This window comes from Antedon mediterranea, chromosome 1 (assembly GCF_964355755.1).
Source record: "Antedon mediterranea chromosome 1, ecAntMedi1.1, whole genome shotgun sequence".
In the NCBI taxonomy this organism is placed as follows: Eukaryota; Metazoa; Echinodermata; class Crinoidea; order Comatulida; family Antedonidae; genus Antedon; species Antedon mediterranea.
In genome coordinates this window covers 30,792,476-30,812,727 of record NC_092670.1, presented here as the reverse complement: position 1 = coordinate 30,812,727, position 20,252 = coordinate 30,792,476, and the positions used below count along the sequence as shown (strand labels likewise).

General features: G+C 34.9%; 1 protein-coding gene across 1 annotated transcript in view; it reads left to right on the top strand.

Moving 5' to 3' along the window:
* The first annotated feature begins 9,400 nt into the window (after positions 1 to 9,400).
* The window catches only part of LOC140063656 (corticotropin-releasing factor receptor 1-like), an 88,236-nt gene continuing 77,384 nt past the window's right edge, over positions 9,401 to 20,252 (top strand). The window contains exon 1 of the mRNA XM_072110096.1: positions 9,401 to 9,476. The gene's annotated coding sequence lies outside the window, so the exon portion shown is untranslated. The remainder of the gene's footprint in view (positions 9,477 to 20,252) is intronic.

Genomic DNA, 20,252 nt, shown 5'->3' with positions numbered 1-20,252 from the left:
ACATTTGTGAGTTATGATTGGTCGTACACTTGTTCTTGTCAAAAATGTATATTAGTTGGAAAGTATGTACTGAAAATGTAACTTAACTATACGATTACATGTTATTGATACACTATTATAATAATCAACGTTTGTAAGGTTTGCATTTAAGAAATAGGACAGGTCATTGAGTTTGGCATTATCATAACCGACTATTATCTAACAGATTTGTTTCGCATACACGAATTCAAGTACAGTGCACCCAATGAACCAACTTTTAGAATTTATTTACATATACATCATATACAATATGAACGAATTTGTTTGTCCGTGCTGTTTAAATTCATTCATAACACACGAACTATAGGTCTACTCAGGTAAGAGTGAAAATAATTATTTCCACTATTCCTTGGCCTACTGTCATGTATCTTTTCAAGTGATCAAGGTATTACAATCTATATATATACACACATTTCTGGTATTTTGTAGTGTTACGTTCGTTTGTAACACCTATTTGTGCTTATCACGTTTGGTGTTGCCAGGTCCTAAACTGATATCAATATCAATATTAATATGGCGTTTCATACGTATATAATTAGCTCAAAAACTCATGTATTTTTCGGACAGGACAGGTGGACTAACATAACAAAACATAAAATTAGTCTTGCCAAATAGGCCTAAACTACGCGATATAAACATTTTGCATCAAACAATAACGATTATCCCAATTATTGTTAATTGTTTAGTTTATAATTTTAAGATTTTTCATGATTTTTTTAATGTTTTGTTTCGTTTCACATAATCTATCAATCGTGGGAGGCTGATTTTCTCTATGTAATATAATATAATATTCATTTATTATTTTGATTCATATAATTTTCGTTTTTTATCGCAACAAAATATTATGCATGATTTTGGCCTTCGATTTATAAAATAAAAATGAACAATGCATGGCCTCTGTTAAACACCAGACGCTTTAATAATTCTGTTCTCCTATAACTATAATCAACATAAGTGTTTTCCTCGTTTAAAAAAAAATAAAATTATGCTTTAAATGTTAAATGTCATTACATTTGCATCAAAATCAAGCAATTTTTTTTTTTGGCAATCAAATTCACATGAATCCAACTGAATTTTAATACCTCAACATTCTGATGTATATTTTATTTATCTTCATTCTCATGAGAAACATTCTTATGATTTTACAATTAGTTATCAAAGTCTTACCGAATACCTGATTGTTTAAAAAAAACTATTAATATTAAATGGCATCGGGTGATGTTAGTATTTTAATGTAACATACATTAGGCCTAATTTTTAATGTAAAAATCATATAACAAACATCACTAGATTTATAATATTATCTATTGTTAGTCCTAATGTAGGTCTAATGTACAATAATGCGAGCCCGGGCCATTATGTTGCAAGGTAGACACTTCATAAGGAGTTTAAAATTATCTGATATTCTATAATTGTGTATTCGCGACTTTCAAATGATCCTGTGTGTTATTTTCCAAAATTAAACCAGATTCCGACTGTAGATACAGTACGGTATACCGAGGCAATACGGGTTCTTTGAACAATCCTCAATCACTTCTTAAAACATTCATTTTTGCTTTATTATTTCTGCATTGATAGTTAATGGTCTTCATCATGCGTTGCTTTAATAAGATCTACTTTTAACTATTTAATAATTAACGTACTTATCTGTATTATCAAGTGCAAATATTTTGCATTACAAGACTTACCCCAGTCGGCGTTTCGATTTGGTTCATAGTAGTAAAGGTAAGAAACGCCATACGTGCCAAAATATGTATCTTTTTACTAATATTAAGTTTACACAATGGAACGAGTTGACAAAGATCCGTAACATTTAATATCTGTACACCAGTATTATTCGCACGCACTATGCAACTTATAAATAATTGAATAGGCCTATGTACCAAAATGGTCGATCTGACTTTGGTGGATAGGAACCAAATTACCCGGGTAAAACACGGTAAGTTTTGTATTTCAAACACATTTGTTTTCCAATATCTTTAATAGTGATGATCAATGAGACAATATGAGCCGAGATCGTAACACAAATTTGTGATTACAGTACTACAGCAATAACGTGAATCTTCTAATTAAATCTCATGTGGAAATAAAATTGCTGAATTAGGATCAAAATCATTAACTGGCAATTACAGGTAGCAGGAAACAAAGTGGAGTGTTGATTAGTAATCACGCAATTACAGTTAAACAGAAATCGAATCGCTTTATCTCTTCTCGCAAATGCGTTTTCCTCAAAAGTATCTCCTCCAATGAAGGACATTTTATTCAAAATAATGAACATACAGCACATAACAGTCACAATGCACACCAGGTGCGTAAGATTAGACCTAAAACGAAATTGACATTCAGGAGCAGGAAAGTGGAGTGTTAATTGGCAGATCGAATTGTTTTATCTCTTCTCGCAAACGCGTTTTTCCCCAACCAAATGATCTCTTCGAATAATGGACATTTTATTCAAAATGAACATACAGTACATACATCAACATAGTAATACACAGCAGGCACAATGCATGTCCGTAAGATTAGGCCTAAAACGAAATTGACTTGACTTGACTTAATGTTAAGCGTCGCGCCGATCTATTTTACTTTTTCAAATTCAGTTTCAAGGGCGCGCGTTTAAACAGACGTAGACCTAGGTTTTTATGAAAATATAAATAATAGTATTCGGATAAAAAGCAGGTGCTGTGTATTTCGATACTGAATGTTAAATATCGATAATTTTGCAAGGGTAAGCTTACCGTACATCGGGAAGGACGGATGATGTTATGAATATTGAGACAGATCTTCACAACAAGACGAGGCCGGTTATCCCAATGGTTGGGAATAATATCTTCATCAGACATCATTTTGACTGTGAGCTAGAACTTCATAGGCATACTGATAGTATGTAGTAGTAGTTGTTTTATGATGTCCTTGTTCCGGGTGTCACTAAATAGGTTAGGTAGGCCTATACAACCCGGTGTGTCTATTTATGATACCAAAATAGCTGTCTCCATATAAATAATATTACTATTATTCAACTTATAATATTATTAATATAATCATCAGAAGCCCAAGCTCTGTAATCATAGATTTTGCGTATTATTATAAAACACGTTCCTTCGTATCATTCGTTTAGTCCCGTTCATTAACGCGTTTCACACACACTTCCGTGGGCGTACACCCCGAAACGCATTAATCTAGTACAAAAACATCACACCACAATACTTGACGACGGGCGCGAGTTCTAAAAGTAAGGTTACACATTACTAATATACTTATTGTTCAACAACCAGGCCTAGCTAGGCCCTATAGAATAATTTTAGACTTGAGTGAGAAGATGGTTAGCCCCTAGCCTGATATTAATAAGAAACGGCCTGCCATTACTACCTACTAATAGTAGTAATACTAAAACTAGGCTAGCCTAGCCTAGCTAGTAGTAGCCCACACCAGGCCAGCCAGGCCCTCTGCAGGCATAGCCCCCTACTTAGACTAGGTCCTATAGCTAGCTATAGTAGTAATAGTACGCTAGGCCCTAGTAGTAGGCCTTTTGCTCCTCAGTGTCTCTCGAGCTTACCCATTAAAAAAAAACCTTCACCCGCTGGTGAGTGACCGACCTTGAAATGCTAATAATAATATATTATAGGGCCTAAACCCTAGCTAGTTATTAGGTGCAAAAAGTACAGTGGTAGCGCTGGCTGGGCCAGGCAGCCTCTCTCTAGTCTGGCTAAAGTAGGATATGTCTAGGCTAGGCCTAGTTATTGTATAGTAACAGTACAGTAGTGTAGATAGGTTAAATAGTATCCCTTACCAAATCTAGCCTAAAGCCTACATACTCCTATGACTGAGGCCTCCTATTCTATGATATTTGTTTAATAATAATGTTTTGCAGTAGACACTGGTTCATAATCTGTCTATTCTATAGGCATAGTATCAATAATATATTTGCAAGTCTGCCAACACGCCTTCCTTAAAAAAATACTCTCACTCACCGTAGAGATGGAACAGTCTACTCATTTTTCACGTTAGACTCAATGCCTTTTAGTATCCCCATTTTACACTTTCTCTGAGAAAAAATTAGAAACAAGTGTTTCTCAACTGATTTGTGTCATTTGGGGTCTATATATCCACCAAAAAAAAGTTCCAGCTCATCTGGCCTGGGGAAAGTCGCTATTTTGGATTTTTAAAATGGCCGCCATAAATTACATATTTTTGCTCATAACTCAGCTTCTACATCATGTATGGACTTGATTTTGGTGGTAAAGTATATGTTTGTAGGGTCAAGGAATCCAAATACAGCATTTTGAAGATTACTCAATGGCCGCCATTTTGTTTTTTAAAATGGCCGCCATAAAATACAGATTTTCTCATATCTCAGCTTCTACAAATTATATGGATGTGATTTTGGTGGCAAAGTGTATGTTTTGAGGGTCAAGGAATGCAAATAAATCATTTTTAAGTTCACTAAATGACCGCCATTTTGTTTTTCAACATGGCTGCCATAGCATTTACAGAATTTTCCACATATCTCAACTTCTATCATCATATCTGATTTGGTTGACTAGGCCTAAGTCTATGGTTACAGAATAAACATTTTCAAAATCTTATACCTTGCCATATTAGAGTTCAAAATGGCCGCCATATTGTATTGCACAGTATATAGTTTTTGGGTTTCGAAATACAAATACACTATTCTGAAATGTTTTTTTGTACAATTGCTATTTTTTATCTTTAAAAATGGAAATGGTCATGTAGTCCGTGGATTCATAACATATAGCATTAAAATCCATGTAATGTGAATATCTACAATAAAATGGCCACAATAAACATACAGCTTATTAATTGTCAGCTATCGAGCAATCGTCATCACTTTCCTCGTATGTTCCTTTACCATTAGAGCAGTGACCACTGCAATAACCACACGCAGCAACACATGCTATAGAGTACTTTCTACAGCTGCATTTGTTTGTGCTGCATAGGTTTCCTCCTTTGCAGTTACAGCATATTGATTTCAGTAAAGATTGAGGTGCAATATCATCGTCTGTCATGATTGGAGATAATTGTCATAAATCCTCCAGCCTCTTTCATCGGGTTTATAGCATTTGTATTCAAGAGCTTCCATGTAATAACTTGCTGATGAGAGTGCTTTATAGTAGTCTGTCTGGATTTAGTTTACCCTTTGCTGCCTGTCGCACAAATTAGTCATGTCTTGCCTTGGACAAGATATCTGGATTCAGACCATGTAATCACCGTAGCCTTAATACCATATATTTACTAACATTTTTTATGCTTGATAGCGGGTTGGTGAAAATCGATACAACAGTAGGAGGGAATTTCTTCTTGTAAATGTAGTTGGTTTAGTGTATCCACATATAGATGATACAGTGTCACATACAGACCATGCATAATTAAAAAGAAATTCATCAAGGTCAGCGATTAAACCAGTAATAGACGATATGTTAAAGATTCAGTTACTTATTTGAAAAAAGAGCTTTGGTTGGACAATGGTAGCATAAAAGAAGTAACACATCTGTATCTTCTGCAACTACAACCGCATTTGTATCAGAACAATTGGTTTGAGATATAGCTTCTTTAACCATTACCGTGTCTGCATCTTCATCAGCTTGGATGGTTTTAATACCACATCTTTCCATTTCCTGAGAGAGTAATGTTATGAAAGATGCTTCCTCTCGTTCTGATTAAACCTTGGTATCTAGAGTAATGTTCACATTACTGCTTGTTTTCTTCTGGAATGTTTTTCGATGATGCTCGTAGCCTTTGGTTTGCTAGGATATCCATCCCAAACAACTATACACCACCATTAAATTTCCTCTGGAAGGGGCCTATGTAGGACATCACAACATCAGAAAAGTAACCACTTTATTCCATGGTGCTTGGTGTAAGAACCAACCACCATCAACAATGTGAACAGATACGGCATCTATTGTGGTGGTGTTGGTAACATTCTCCTTCAGAATTCGACAAAATTTTGATTTTTCTGGCTTTCTCATAAATTTGTCCATCTTAAACAAAGCTTTTGGAACAGGTGTCAGTTCATATCCAAATGCCGTTTCGATGTCTCCGTCTCTTTCAGAGAGAACAATAAGTCTGTTGAAGAGAACCGTTTTTTTGAAAGAAATCTTCTTTGTTCCAACTTTTACATGAGTTTCAAGAGAACTTAGTAGTTTTACTTTCATAGGTGAGTGGCATCGTCCAAGCTTTCTTGGATGTCTTGGCCAATGTTCCAAGCTTGTTCACAACTGGTTTGTGTCGGTTATATTCAATCCAGTTGAGAGTGAAGCTATCACAAGAGGATCGCTTACCACTATAAATGGTCTTTCTGTAGACGTACTTTCCCGAAATCTTTGTTACTTCGTTTGTCTCTCTTTAACCGACCCTTTCATCCATCATCATTTCCAGATGCGTTAAGTGCGATAAGCTAGAAACCCACACTTTTTTACTGAATTCGTATGACGAAGTCTGCCACGTGTGAGACCGCCACTTTATTTGTCTTTTCGCATTAGGGTTCCTCTATTGTCATGTCTGAAAACTTGTCATCACTATAACACGTTGTGTGATATACATTCTTATGGAACATCTCATATGTATGTGGAAATTTGTGTTTCAGCTCAAGCATTTTCTGTAGATATAACATTCCACTCTTGGCATATTGTCCATGATCAGCTGCTGCAAATATGTAAAGCATAGATGATACTGTCTGAAGATAGAGCGTATTTCCTAACAAGTGATACCATCTCGTGATATAAAGCCCACAACTTAGATGTTCTTGATACCTGTTTGATCTTCCCGATTGTTCTATTTACTGTGTCTATATCTGGATTCAAAACATCTTCATCCTGTGTCATCATTGTATGATAAAACAGCTGAATCTGCTAAAAATGCGCTCTGAGAGCTTTTGAATATGCAGCTCCCTTTAAAATGTAAGTGACAGTATTTGGTTCATAAAGTAAGCAAAGCACATCTTCCAAACCCGAACCAGTCATTATATGTACAATACAACCCAGGATGCTCTTGAGAAGATTGAATCATCCAAGCCTGACAACAACTGGCAGGCATGACTTTTCTTAACTGTATTGTTTTAACCCACAGTGGTTGATTATGTGAAGAGCTATAAGATATACATTTACAGAGTGTAGTATACACTGTCGAATTATCATTTGGGTCATTTAGAATGATCGGCAGAAACTCTATTGTCGACTTCTCCACTGATCCAGTACTTACTTGTGCATAAATCCAGACCAGTTAGGATGACCAGTGCTGGTCTCCGACTCCGGTGTATTTGGTAACCATCCATTCACCACATAAGACGCTGCTTTAAATAGGATCTCTTTTGTCACAAAAAGCATATATGATGATAAAAGCTGAGATATGAACAAAATTCTGTAAATTTTATGGCAGCCATTTTGAAAAACAATATGGCGACCATAGAGTGAACTAATTTATTTGAATTCATTGACCCTCAAAACATACATTTTGCCACCAAAATCACATCCATTTATTTTGTAGAAGCTGAGATATGAGAAAATCTGTATTTCATGGCGGCCATTTTGAAAAACAAAATGGCGGCCATTGAGTGAACTTCAAAATGCTGTATTTGGATTCCTTGACCCTAAAAACATATACTTTACCACCAAAATCATGTCCATACACGATGTATAAGCTGAGTTATGAACAAAAATCTGTAATTTATGGCGGCCATTTTAAAAATCCAAAATGGCGACTTTCCCCAGGTCAGATGAGCTGGAACTTTTTTTTGGTGGATATATAGACCCCAAATGACACAAATCAGTTGAGAAACATTTGTTTCTAATTTTTTCCCAGATTGGCCCTTTTTAGACTTAATTTAGGGATACTATTTATAAAAAATCATTAAATACAATAATGTCGTATGTATAGGCCTATGCTGATACATCATTTTTTATAATCAACATTGCATCTGTTTTTCTCTATCTATTATAGCGACAGTCTGAAATTCCAAATCAATTTAGAATATACAACATTACATGTTCTCACGTTTTGCACGTACACGAAAATAGCGAAAGAGACTCAAAAGCAGTTAGCATGATAGATTAGCTCTAAACACACACAACAATACGATTTACTTTAAAAAAAACCAACACAACTTATTATTCTATTCTCTCTATTAATATTATATAAATTACAAATTCTTAATTGTGAATATTCTTTTAAGAGAAAGTCATGTTTTTTTTCCTGCTGTGATTTATTGTACGTTTTAAAACATGTTATATCTTATAATGACTCGGACGGGCCTAGACTCCTGTAGCTGGGTTTTGAAATTAAATGTTTCAGAGTGTACATATTAATTTTATGTCAAACAGTTAATACAACGAGTTACATGATATTGTAACATTAAAAGGTTAGTATAATATTGATGGTATGCATTCATTGTGCAAGGAGATACCGGTGATATTGTACGAAAGCCTAATCCTGCCACATGAGTAGGCCTATATTATCAATGCTCGATATATCCAACATAGCTATGTTTAAACTTTAAAATAGAAATTTTCGACATAGCTAGGAAGTTAAAAAAAAAGAAGAAAAAGGAAGAAACAATTAGACTTTATCTATAAAAAAAAACAAGGCCATATGCATGGCTGCAGTCGCGTTCTCGAATTTGAGTTACTGTTTACCGATCGATCGACCGACCAACCGACCGACATAGTGAGCTATAGAGTCGCGTTTGCACGCAAAAAAAAAAAAATACAGTGCACATTGGCCGCCGTCATTTTAGCCGCCAAGTACAGTTATAACGAACGCCTAAAGTCCCAGTGTCTAATAATAGGCCCTAGTGTTTAAAAAAAGAAGTAAATTTCATAACGACTGTTTGCTAAATTCAAATAAAAGGTTGTCTCTCATCTCAATCCTCGTCTGTAGCGTCTCAGAGATACAGTATAGATCCCCGGGCTAGGCCTACATTACTACCCGTCCCCACAGCTTGGACGCAATGCAAGTGATTTGGCCAATCACAAACAATGTATAATCCGAACTGTCAACTGGTCAACTAGCTTTTATTAGACACGTTGTATAAAGATTGGTGTCAGGATGGAGAGTGTGTACCGATAGTCCATACTAAATTTCTCACGCGCTTATCATGCGGCATAGAATAATTACAGTATTAAAAATCAAATACAAAGTAAACAGAATAGATTGTTTTTTTGTAGATTCTGTATCCACTGATGTGTGACAGATATATATTGGATGAATCGTAGAGAGCAGAAGTTCATTATTTGGAAAATAATATTTCGTTGTTGAAGGTCGATAAAGCAGAACAACTGATATTTAACAATATCATAGACTGAAGCTCGTTTCCGCGTGTGTGTCATCATTATCGTGTTCATCCGCCCGGGCACGGTTACTTCCCCTGGACAGCTTTTAATCCCTCTGTGCGGTCATGCCATTACAAGATTGATATAAACAAGGTAAGCCAACATTAATGTTTAACATTCCAATTAATGTAGTGTATAGTAATTAAAATGTGTGTTGATGGATTCACTTGAGAGATACCTGCACTGGATTTGTAATGTAGGCCTACTCATTCTACCAGTAGACCTACTAACTACACTATCTATTTAACTACAGTTAAACCACTCATGTTGGGACACCTGTATTCAGGGGCCACCCCTATAATTATAAATACTAATTATAAGGAGACAATTTACTGTGAAACGAACAAGGAGCAATATGTCTTAACATTATGGCGAACCCCCATTCAAGGAAACCTCTATTAAGAGGTTACGAGGCGTTCTACTGTATTCATGCTATATGTTTATCCACAATAATCCCGTGTTGTCGGATCCAACGCCGCAGCCCCCTTTAAATTATTGCCGTTCTTACAGCGGACAATCAATACATTATTTGGACGAAGCGTACAAGTGTGTAACGTGGAAACGGACGTTAGCATTTAGTGAACGTATTATTTTGCGTGATGCCATTGCATCTCAATTAAAAAGAAAAAAAAACCACATTATTATTTTTATACTTCAATTCCTAGCATTTCATTAGGAATATCGATATCAATATTATAATAATTATTTAAGACTGTTGTATATTTGTGGAATAGGCATTGCTTTTACAAATTTTGTTTAAAATATATGCTCAGAATGATAAAATTTTCTAATTTTATATGTTTAATACATTTTGAACAACTGCTGTCTTCTAACCATAAGTAGTGTAATAATAGTAATACGAAACGAATACACGGCTAATTGCCTGCTATTCTACTATACAGTATTAACTGAGTTAATCAAAATGACCACGGATGAAAGCTCTGGATTAATTATATACTGGTCAAAAGTGCTCACCCTATCTGTATTACATTTGTATGCGTTTGTGTATTCATTGCAGATGAAACGTTGTGTGATGATACACATCATGTGTGTTGGTGAATGTGTCTATTAAGTGTTGTTTAATTGTCAAATTCAATTACATGCATTATCTTTTTGATTGTTGTGTACTAATCGAATACAGCACATCAATGTATTGTGAGCTTATTGCTGTACCTCATTATACGCAATACATTATAATTATGTACGTGCATTATTAATATACTAATCGATGAATATTATACCGTACAGAATGCAGTATAACCTTTATAATCGGGAACTCGGATCGTGTCCCGTTGATAGAGGTATAACCTAAGGGTTCGTTTTCCCCTCGTTTGTCCCAGGTGACTATAAGTACAGTCTCCACTGTACCGGGGTGTCCCAAAAACGATAAATTTTATTTAATAACTATTTTTAAAGTGACAGTCCTCTCGAGTCGTGTTTGATGTTATTAATTTGTTTAAAAACTTAGAAATTCCATCGATCAAATGACCAATTGGTCAATAAACAATAAACAAAAAGTAGGCCTAATGACATCGTCGAAGTCTTTTTGCGTCACAGTAAGCCTGTTTGCGTCTACAGTATGTATTTTTGCGTCTAAAGTAAGGATGTTTGCGTCTCCATTAAAAAAAGAAGATATGTTTGCTTTTATACGTCTACATCGGATTGTTAAGTAACACTCCACTACTTTTCAATAGAAAAATAGTTATTTACAATGTAAATTTCTCATTGACCACAGTAAAATACTCGTTTGCATTTTCAGACCTCACAGACTCTAAAGCCCTGTCTCAAAAGAGTTGTTTGAATAAATACGAATATAAAAGTTTTTATTTCTTTTGATATTTCTTTCATTTCATGCTATACTTCTACAAAATGGTGAGTACATAATATTGTAATTCATACCGATGTCTTCAGTGCTTTATGAAACATAAATGAGACTGAGAGGCCGAAAATTAGTATTTATTCTACTTCGTCTTGTACTATAGTTTACTCTACTATTTTTTCATAAAAATATAGGCCTAAATATTTTATTGCAAATACCCCGAACAGTTACTTATATCTGAACGTTTCAATTTCATGTAAGAATTTCTCCAACTTTCTTCCCGTACCTGTCACATTGCCCTCCCCTCTTTTGGCGCGCTACACTAATTGGAGTACATAGGCCCTACACTATTATTGTATTTATTTTATTTTTAGTAACAATGCAAATTGAGTTTACTGACATTGCCAGAAATTAATCATCACATTTAAGTTGACCTGTTGTTAACAGTTGTGATATTACTCAAGTCACTCGTCAGTTTGCTTAATAGTGGAGTGATACAAACACATTGCCTTAATAATACGGTTTTGATGTAGTATAAAGTCAAAACCATTTCCAAAAATCCGGCTGTAAGTAGTATAGCATTTTCTCCCATCTAAGCCGAAGAGAATTTGCATTAGGCCTATATCATAATTCTCTGTATCGGTTTCCCAGTCAAACAAGTTATGGTTTATACACACCATAAAATGAAAATAGTGTAGGCCCTAATACACATCAGTAACGACAATATCATGGAGGCTACTGAGCAGTGTTTGAATTGACAACGTAGGCCGCCTAATTTTTTTTATATATTGAGTGAGATTTATTGTTATGCCTATACAACTCGCATAAAACACTTTTAAAACCATTTCAAGTTCATCAATTTATTTGAATAGAGTGCCTCTTTAACTTATGGGAATATTTTACGATAGACAGTTTTATTACGATAACATTTGTCTACTTTGTTGTAATATGTCAGCGTGAACTTTCCCATAATAATATCAGTTTTGATGTGTCATGAGATTTATAACTTAGCGTATGTCGATATAGAGTTAGAATATCACCTATATTCAATATATAAGACACATATACATTTTTGTAAACACAATTGTATCCTACAATGCGTTGACCTGTCTATTAAAATGCACAAACAAAAATTGGTATCGATATGATAAATATGACTATTAAAACGTTAACATAATATAAGGGTATATGTGCATGTGACATGTGTTGTAATTTGTATGATCGCCTGTGTTAGAGTGAACGAGGTTGCTGCGTGGTGGTGGTTGTAAAGGTGACGGCTTGGCGAGGGTGGAGATGTGGTGGTGCATAGTTGACAAGTGAGGGTGAGGTGGTGCTTGTGAGACATGCTGAAGGTGAATGATATGAGGTGGCGGTTGTGATGTATGCTGAGGGTAATATAGAGATGAGGTGGTGCTTGTGAGACATGCTAAGGGTGATGGATGAGGTGGCGGTTGTGATGTATGCTGAGGGTGATGGAGATGAGGTGTTGCTTGTGAGACATGCTGAGGGTGATGGAGATGAGGTGGTGCTTGTGAGCCACGCTGAGGGTGATGGAGATGAGGTGGTGCTTGTGAGACATGTTGAGGGTGATGGATATGAGGTGGCGGTTGTGATGTATGCTGAGGGTGATGGAGATAAGGTGTTGCTTGTGATACATGCTGAGGGTGATGGAGATGAGGTGGCGGTTGTGATGTAAGCTGAGGGTGATAGAGATGAGGTGGTGGTTGTAATGTAAGCTGAGGGTGATGGAGATGAGGTGGCGGTTGTGATGTATGCTGAGGGTGATGGAGATAAGGTGTTGCTTGTGAGACATGTTGAGGGTGATGGAGATGAGGTGGCGGTTGTGATGTAAGCTGAGGGTGATGGAGATGAGGTGGTGCTTTTGCGACATGCAGAGGGTGATGGAGATGAGGTGGCGGGTGTGATGTATGCTGAGGGTGATGGAGATGAGGTGGTGCTTGTGAGACATGCTGAGGGTAATGGAGATGATGTGGCGGTTATGAGACATACTGAGGGTGATGGAGATGAGGTGGTGCTTGTGAGACATGCTGAGGGTGATGGAGATGAGGTGGTGCTTGTGAGACATGCTGAGGGTGATGGAGATGAGGGGTTGCTTGTGAGACATGCTGAGGGTGAATGATATGAGGTGGCGGTTGTGATGTATGCCGAGGGTGATGGAGATGAGGTGGTGCTTGTGAGACATGCTGAGGGCGATGGAGACGAGGTGGTGGTTGTGATGTATGCCGAGGGTGATGGAGATGAGGTGGTGCTTGTGATGTATGATGAGGTTGATGGAGATGAGGTGGTGATCAAAACCATTTGGATACGCAAAATCAAAATGGCCTATTCGACATCAATTGTTAAACAATTTTATTTTATCTTTAAGATTAATGTATTCACATATCAAGTACTGTCACCCATTTCCTGTACTCTTCACACATTTGATACATCTAACCTTCTCACAACATATCGATTATACTGTGAATTAATCAACATCTTACTTTTTGTTATTGAACGTATATAATTTCTTTGAAACATATCTTACATAGTTTTTGCCTTTTCAAAAATATGTTGGCGATTAAAATAAAAGATAAAACGCATTGGATACTTTATCATTTAGTGACCTTGTTTCATTGACTAGTCCTAATGAAATGTTGTCTTTATTTTTCATCTGAGGAGATATTGAGTGTACTGATTTGCTCATTAGCTATGTTACATAAAACAATATTTTGATATATAAAATTAAAGAAACATCTAACAGTGTATAGTTATTAATGAGATAGTTACTTTAATGCCCGTTTATGATTGATAGCCATCGTCGATAATAGAAACATACACTTTTTTTTACATAAAGCAAAAGAAATTAGAAATGTTCATTCTAATAACTGGTTATGCTGGTTTATTTAAAAAAGCCAGTCAAGTGACGTCAGGATCAATCATTGCTCCTACAACTATGACGTCATAATTAGAGGTTTTGAAATATTATTTTCATCAAAGCTAGTAAGGGGGTTTTCCTATAGTTACAGATGAACACTTTTTAGATTGCTTTTGTTTATGTATATGACAAAATGCATAATCCATTCATTATCGATCGTTATAGACCTAGTGTAAATGGGCCTTTAGTGACGTCGAAACCGATGGCAGAATTTTTTACAGGACAGGTCTCGTATGATCATGTCTCTTGATAGGACTAAGCACCCGACAGTCTCCGTATATAAATCATTCGTCACAAGTTAAAACTGTCAGAGGAATAGTATTACATATACAGTAATACAATTGTGAATTTGCCGATGATAATCCTCATTACTTGTCAATGTACAATTAAGGGAAAAAATACAAAAACACTTTTCCATACCCATTTCCAATTTTACAACATTGATCCCAAGTGCCACTCCTTGTTCTTGAACTAATTACCTGTTTTCTAACCTCTCACATTATAAAGTGCTTAATGTATACATTGTACATAAAGTCTTACACTTTTCTGCTAGAACTTTACTTATGTAATGGTGTAGGCCAATATATATATATATATATACATACTGTATAAAGCAAACTCCGTGAAGTATTTTGGTATTATTATCCGGATGAGTATCAGTTTCAAAACAGTCATTCAATTATCCAGGTTAGTGTTATTTTGATAAGAACCCTGGGTTTGTGGAAGTTGTGTGAGTTAACCATCTCTTTAAATATAGGAAATTAAATTAGTTACGTGACCGGAGTTTAGTATTTATTTTCAACATGGATGAAAAACTTGAGAGAAGTTTAGTTACAAAATGTAATTCTAGCTAAATTAAATTAATAACAACTTGTTGATCTGATTAAATAACTATATTGTAAAGAAACATTACAGTAACATTAAAATAAATAAATAAACTAAAAACTAAACAAAATGATTACAGTACGATTACCAGAAGCAATGCGTTTCCGTTTGGTGAGTTAAAAATAGCACAATGTTAAAGTTGTGAACTTGGTCAATGTGTATACGGTTGTACTACAAATCGGAAGTAGGCCTAGACCATAACTATGGGAGTATTGGGAGACACATGTCAGTGCCTATCAGTACCAATGTGCACGAAGTTAAATTGACATATAAACCAGACTTTAATACAAACTTTAAAATAGTACTTGGCTCTATCTCTCTCTGTTGTGTATTTTTTTAAGCAGGTGGTTGAATATCTCTTTGTGTAGGCCTAGACTGCTTATAATACTTCCTAATCTCATGGACCCCGGTTCAAATCTTGTATTCACCATTTGCACTTTGACACAATAAACATCCTTGGTGAATTCGGTTACTGACATTCAAAGCAAATTAAACATCTTGACTAGGGATTCTTGTCTTACAGTAGGCGTGATGTTTTATTTTATTTTATGCCTAGCGTTAGGAAGGGTGTTTTGTTGCGGGAAGGGGAGGGGGAATTCGAAAAAAACAAGGCAAAATAGCACAGATATATTCTATTTATTTGAACACAATATATAACAAGAAATGCTGACGATGATGTTCGTCGGTATAAGAAGCTGATTTAACAATTATTAGAAAACTTTCACCTTAAACAGGAAAGCGAATGCGTGTGGTTGGATTACTTTTATTTATTATCGAATAAATTCTAGTTTTCATGACAAATATCTCTATAGCATCGGTCAGTGCAAGTTATTGCTGTCGGCGTTACGTATTCCTGCGTGCCGTCACGCCTCACCCAGGGGAACCACATTTTAAACACAGACATTTCTCGTATAATACTCTAGAGTAACAACATGAGTTCAGGGAAATTTTTGAAATGCATAGGCATGTACAATGCAAAACTGTGATATTGAAAATAAATTTGCAGCATTGATATAAGTATAATTACATATTGTATTCTTTTATAAGATGTCGACTGCGTGACTCTATCGTTTGAGATGGCTAAATAAATTGAAATATTGTATTTATTTGCTCTAGGGAATAGATGTTGATAACTAAGGTACATACACGATTCACTGGAAATCAGGTTCAACATTGACAACTTGCTAGAGTAGCTCAGCTCTTCGAACAAGAAGTTGAGTATTGATAAAATACTGTATTTTAATTATATTTTCGAATTATTTATAGGTGGAAAAATAATAAATTTAATCAGAATAACGTAAACTAGATTAACTCGTCACCGGGTCGAGTTAGGTGATCCACGCGAACGTAACGCTAAAATATAAACAAGAACATAACAAATGCATCTATTTTTAAGATGTTAGCTATAGACATTTTTTTTATCACATATCTTGTTTTAAACAAAATAGGCCTAATATCGATATTTTGTAGTATCAACATCTTTGAATTAAATAATTGCCGATTAAAATAGATATCACCGTTCTTTCAAAATTAATGGTTACCAGGATATATTAAATTATAATATATTTTCCGAAATTACACATTTGAGCTAATTAATTTGCATACTGTATATTTTGTAGTATGAGGTGTCATTTATTCACTAAGTGTTATACTAGAATACTCCCAACTACGATCGCCATAAAATAGAATTAACATAGTCTGTATCTCTGTTATCCAAACCTTCCATATTCATCAAAGTTGAATTCGCCTAATTCTACAGGCGTACGTATAGGCCTACTCATTCGTTAGGAAATCTGGATTAAATAATCCTCCATGACGCCAATATGATTAGTTTCCGCGCATTGATATATCGCCCTCTATAATTAAACTTTTTGAAAAGGTATTCATACAAGTGTCGCTGGAACATTTGTCATTTTTCAAAGCAACTATCGTTGTATAATTCTGTTTCGACACTACACAAGTTGTAATACAGGATTTATTTCATTCAAATGTGACAAAAATCTGTCCAAAACTGTGCCCCTTAACGTCATATTATTTTGGTACACTATTTACCTATATATGTAGAACGCCGCCAGTAACTTTGCTCATATTGATAGTTTATCAAACGATTTACTGCGATGATGCTATTTCTACTCCTTTCATTCATTTAAATAGTATCATTTAGCGTTTTTTCCTGTTGATATTTAAAACATTAGGCTTTTGGCTAACATTTACTGACACACGCCAATGGTATAATGACGTCGTTGGTCTGATTTTAAACTTTGATTGGCAATAAATGAAAGCTATTTTTTAGGCTAACTGATTATTACCTTATTCACGTTGATTTAAAAAAAAAATCACGAATCTGCCTATCTTCTGTAAATGAACACATTGACATGCTAATCAATATTAAGTTTTACATAGGCCTAATCATATAAATTATAATTTTAGACCTATTAAGGAGAAAAAGTATAACACACAGTATTCATGTCACTGTGCAATAAATAGTAGGAGTCCGCTCATTATGTATTTCTTGGTAGGTATAGTTAAAGTTGACGTCAGAACTCAGGCATGCGCCTAGCCATTGTAAAATCTTTTTTTGCTTGTTTTGTGGTTTTCCCTGTTTCATTTCTTATCAGATTAACAATGTTACAAATTTACTTTATTGTGTCATTCCATGCTTGAAATGTAATAAAAAAAATTAAATTATAGTAATGCTGGGGTTTATAGAAATATTTATAAAGGTCATTTACAGGTGTTAATTTAATTGGAAAGAATTACGGCGACAAATATCTTAAGACTGAAATAATTAGTACGCGAAGCGTCCAATGACCGTATTGTCGACGCAACAGACGATTTCAGTGAACATCAAATCGAACGCCGGTGATTTTTAACTTCAACGCGGTGAATTCGGAATTCGCTAAGTCTACGCCCGTGGATTTGCTTGCTTGACTTGCTCCATTGACAACTTATCACTATTATTAATATTATACCGGACCCTTAGTGATATCACTCAACATTTCTTTCAGTAATCTACCATCAGTTCACTCGATAAAGTTTCGTTATTGCTGTGCTGTTTTTCAAATAATCAATTCTTAAAAAAAAAAATTATATGGAAATTAAGGTTTTTGTAAAGATCAAAGTTTTGAATGTGTTTATTTAGAGTAACATGTTTCTTATTTTGTTTGAAGTGTGTAAGTTATCCAAAAATGCCTTAATGCTAAATATAATTCATAGTTATGTCATCACTTGTCGATCTTAATTTATAGGATTGAGTAGTAGAAACAATCAACGATGTATTACTAACCCAATTGTTATAACCTTTAGCCTACTTAACGCAACTTATATTTTACTCGTATATTATTATACGTTTTCATGAAACGCACGATTGGGTTTCTCATGTCACGTGATGTCTGAAACCCTAGTCGTTTTTGCTAGCAGCTTTTTGAGAATTTGAAACGATTCAATTCTAATTTAGGAGCAGATTAGTATGGCTGTCCTGGATTCGGTTTGAGAAACGAACGTTAGTTCAATGGGAAAATGAAAACGTATAAGAGAAAAAAATATAACATTAACAATTGGCATGATATTAATTCGCGCGACGTGCGAAAAGAGGTTAACTTAGAACTACGTTTAGAAAAGGAAAACTGGGAAAACAATCATTATCGTGTCCGATACGTATTTTTCCCAACGTGTTAAGGCAGAATCCTGTAAGAATGTAAATGCTTAATGTGTCTCTTTAATAGAGGTGTTTTCTTAATAACCGTCCCAAAGAAGGGGTTCTACAACAAATTAATGTCAGCATTATAGGTTTTTCAACCACAACCGAGTGAAGGCATATAATTATGTCCGCGTTGAATAGTACTTAATGCACCATTTATGCAATACCTTTTGAAAAGAAATGCACACCTGTAAGTGGACTCCCGGCTAAGTTTCTTCTGGTCATGAATTGGTAGGGTAAAACAACAGAAACCTCTGGCAAAAGCGATGTTTAAATACATTGAATAGTTGTTTCTAGCCTGTAGAAAGGCCCCTGTTGCATCTTCAAATCACCGTTCGACAGCGCGCGGGCCCCGCTGTTATTACTTTTAAAACTCCCAAATAATTGATTCAATACGGTATACCTTATCACCATGATGCATAGATATCCCCTGTCAAATCAAGAGGACTTTTAATATCATCTGCACGTTTGTCATCAAATTGAAATTTTCATATCCAGTCAATCACTGTGATATCAAAGTTATTAGCAACTGATAATATAACTTAACCATTAAAATGACTTTGGAATTAAAAACCAATTTTATATTAAACTTTTAGTAGAGTCATCCGTTAGTGAGGTAACGATAACTTTTGAAACACATAATAATAAGGTCTATAGTTGTTAGGCACTTGCACTAACAGTCATGAAGAAGGGGCACACTCCCTTCCCCATAATCATAAATGCTTTACAAACAATATTCAATTATAAGTGCATAGCTCAATAATCCTATTCGATATTTTATTTATGTACTTTTTTTTTCAAGGCACGTTAATCATTATAGAAAAAAATTCCATTACATTAAAATTTTAAAAATAACGCTGAAAAGCAAATCGAAAAAAAAAATTATGATATGATATCGGTATTGCTAATCAATTATTAAGTAAGTTGATAACATTCTAACTTGTCATGGCTATTATTAGACATGTTAGACATGTAAATGTATGATGTTTCCTGTTCCAAAGATACGACTAATTAAAACCATTTTAAATAGTTTGAATACGATAACGAATGACGGTTCAACTACCTTATGATGATTATAGACTGTATTATACAGTTTATATACGGTATTCGTTTATAAAACCTATAGGAAGTATGTTTGCTCAATTTTCTTAAGGTGATTAAGCACCTCCCATTTTTTACATTAGTTGTATAGTATGTATCACGTGCCATGGATTATTTGAATCCATCAGGTGGTACATGTTTTATTTTTATTTTATTTCATTCCAGACCAACAGTCACTAACACTACAGGCTGGTTAAAATAATAAAAATTACTTTCGATAAAAAAAAAATATTATACAGACAGTTCAGGATTGTGCTAAAAACTACAATGTATAACACGATGTTTGTGATTGTTTCGCGTTCATAACCAAACTTGTATGTGCCGTCTAATAACGGTTCTACCCGGCGGCCACATTCCGATCACCATATTTCTATATGGGCCTACGGTATATTGCTTGACATTTACAGTAGTTCATTTATAAAACAAATA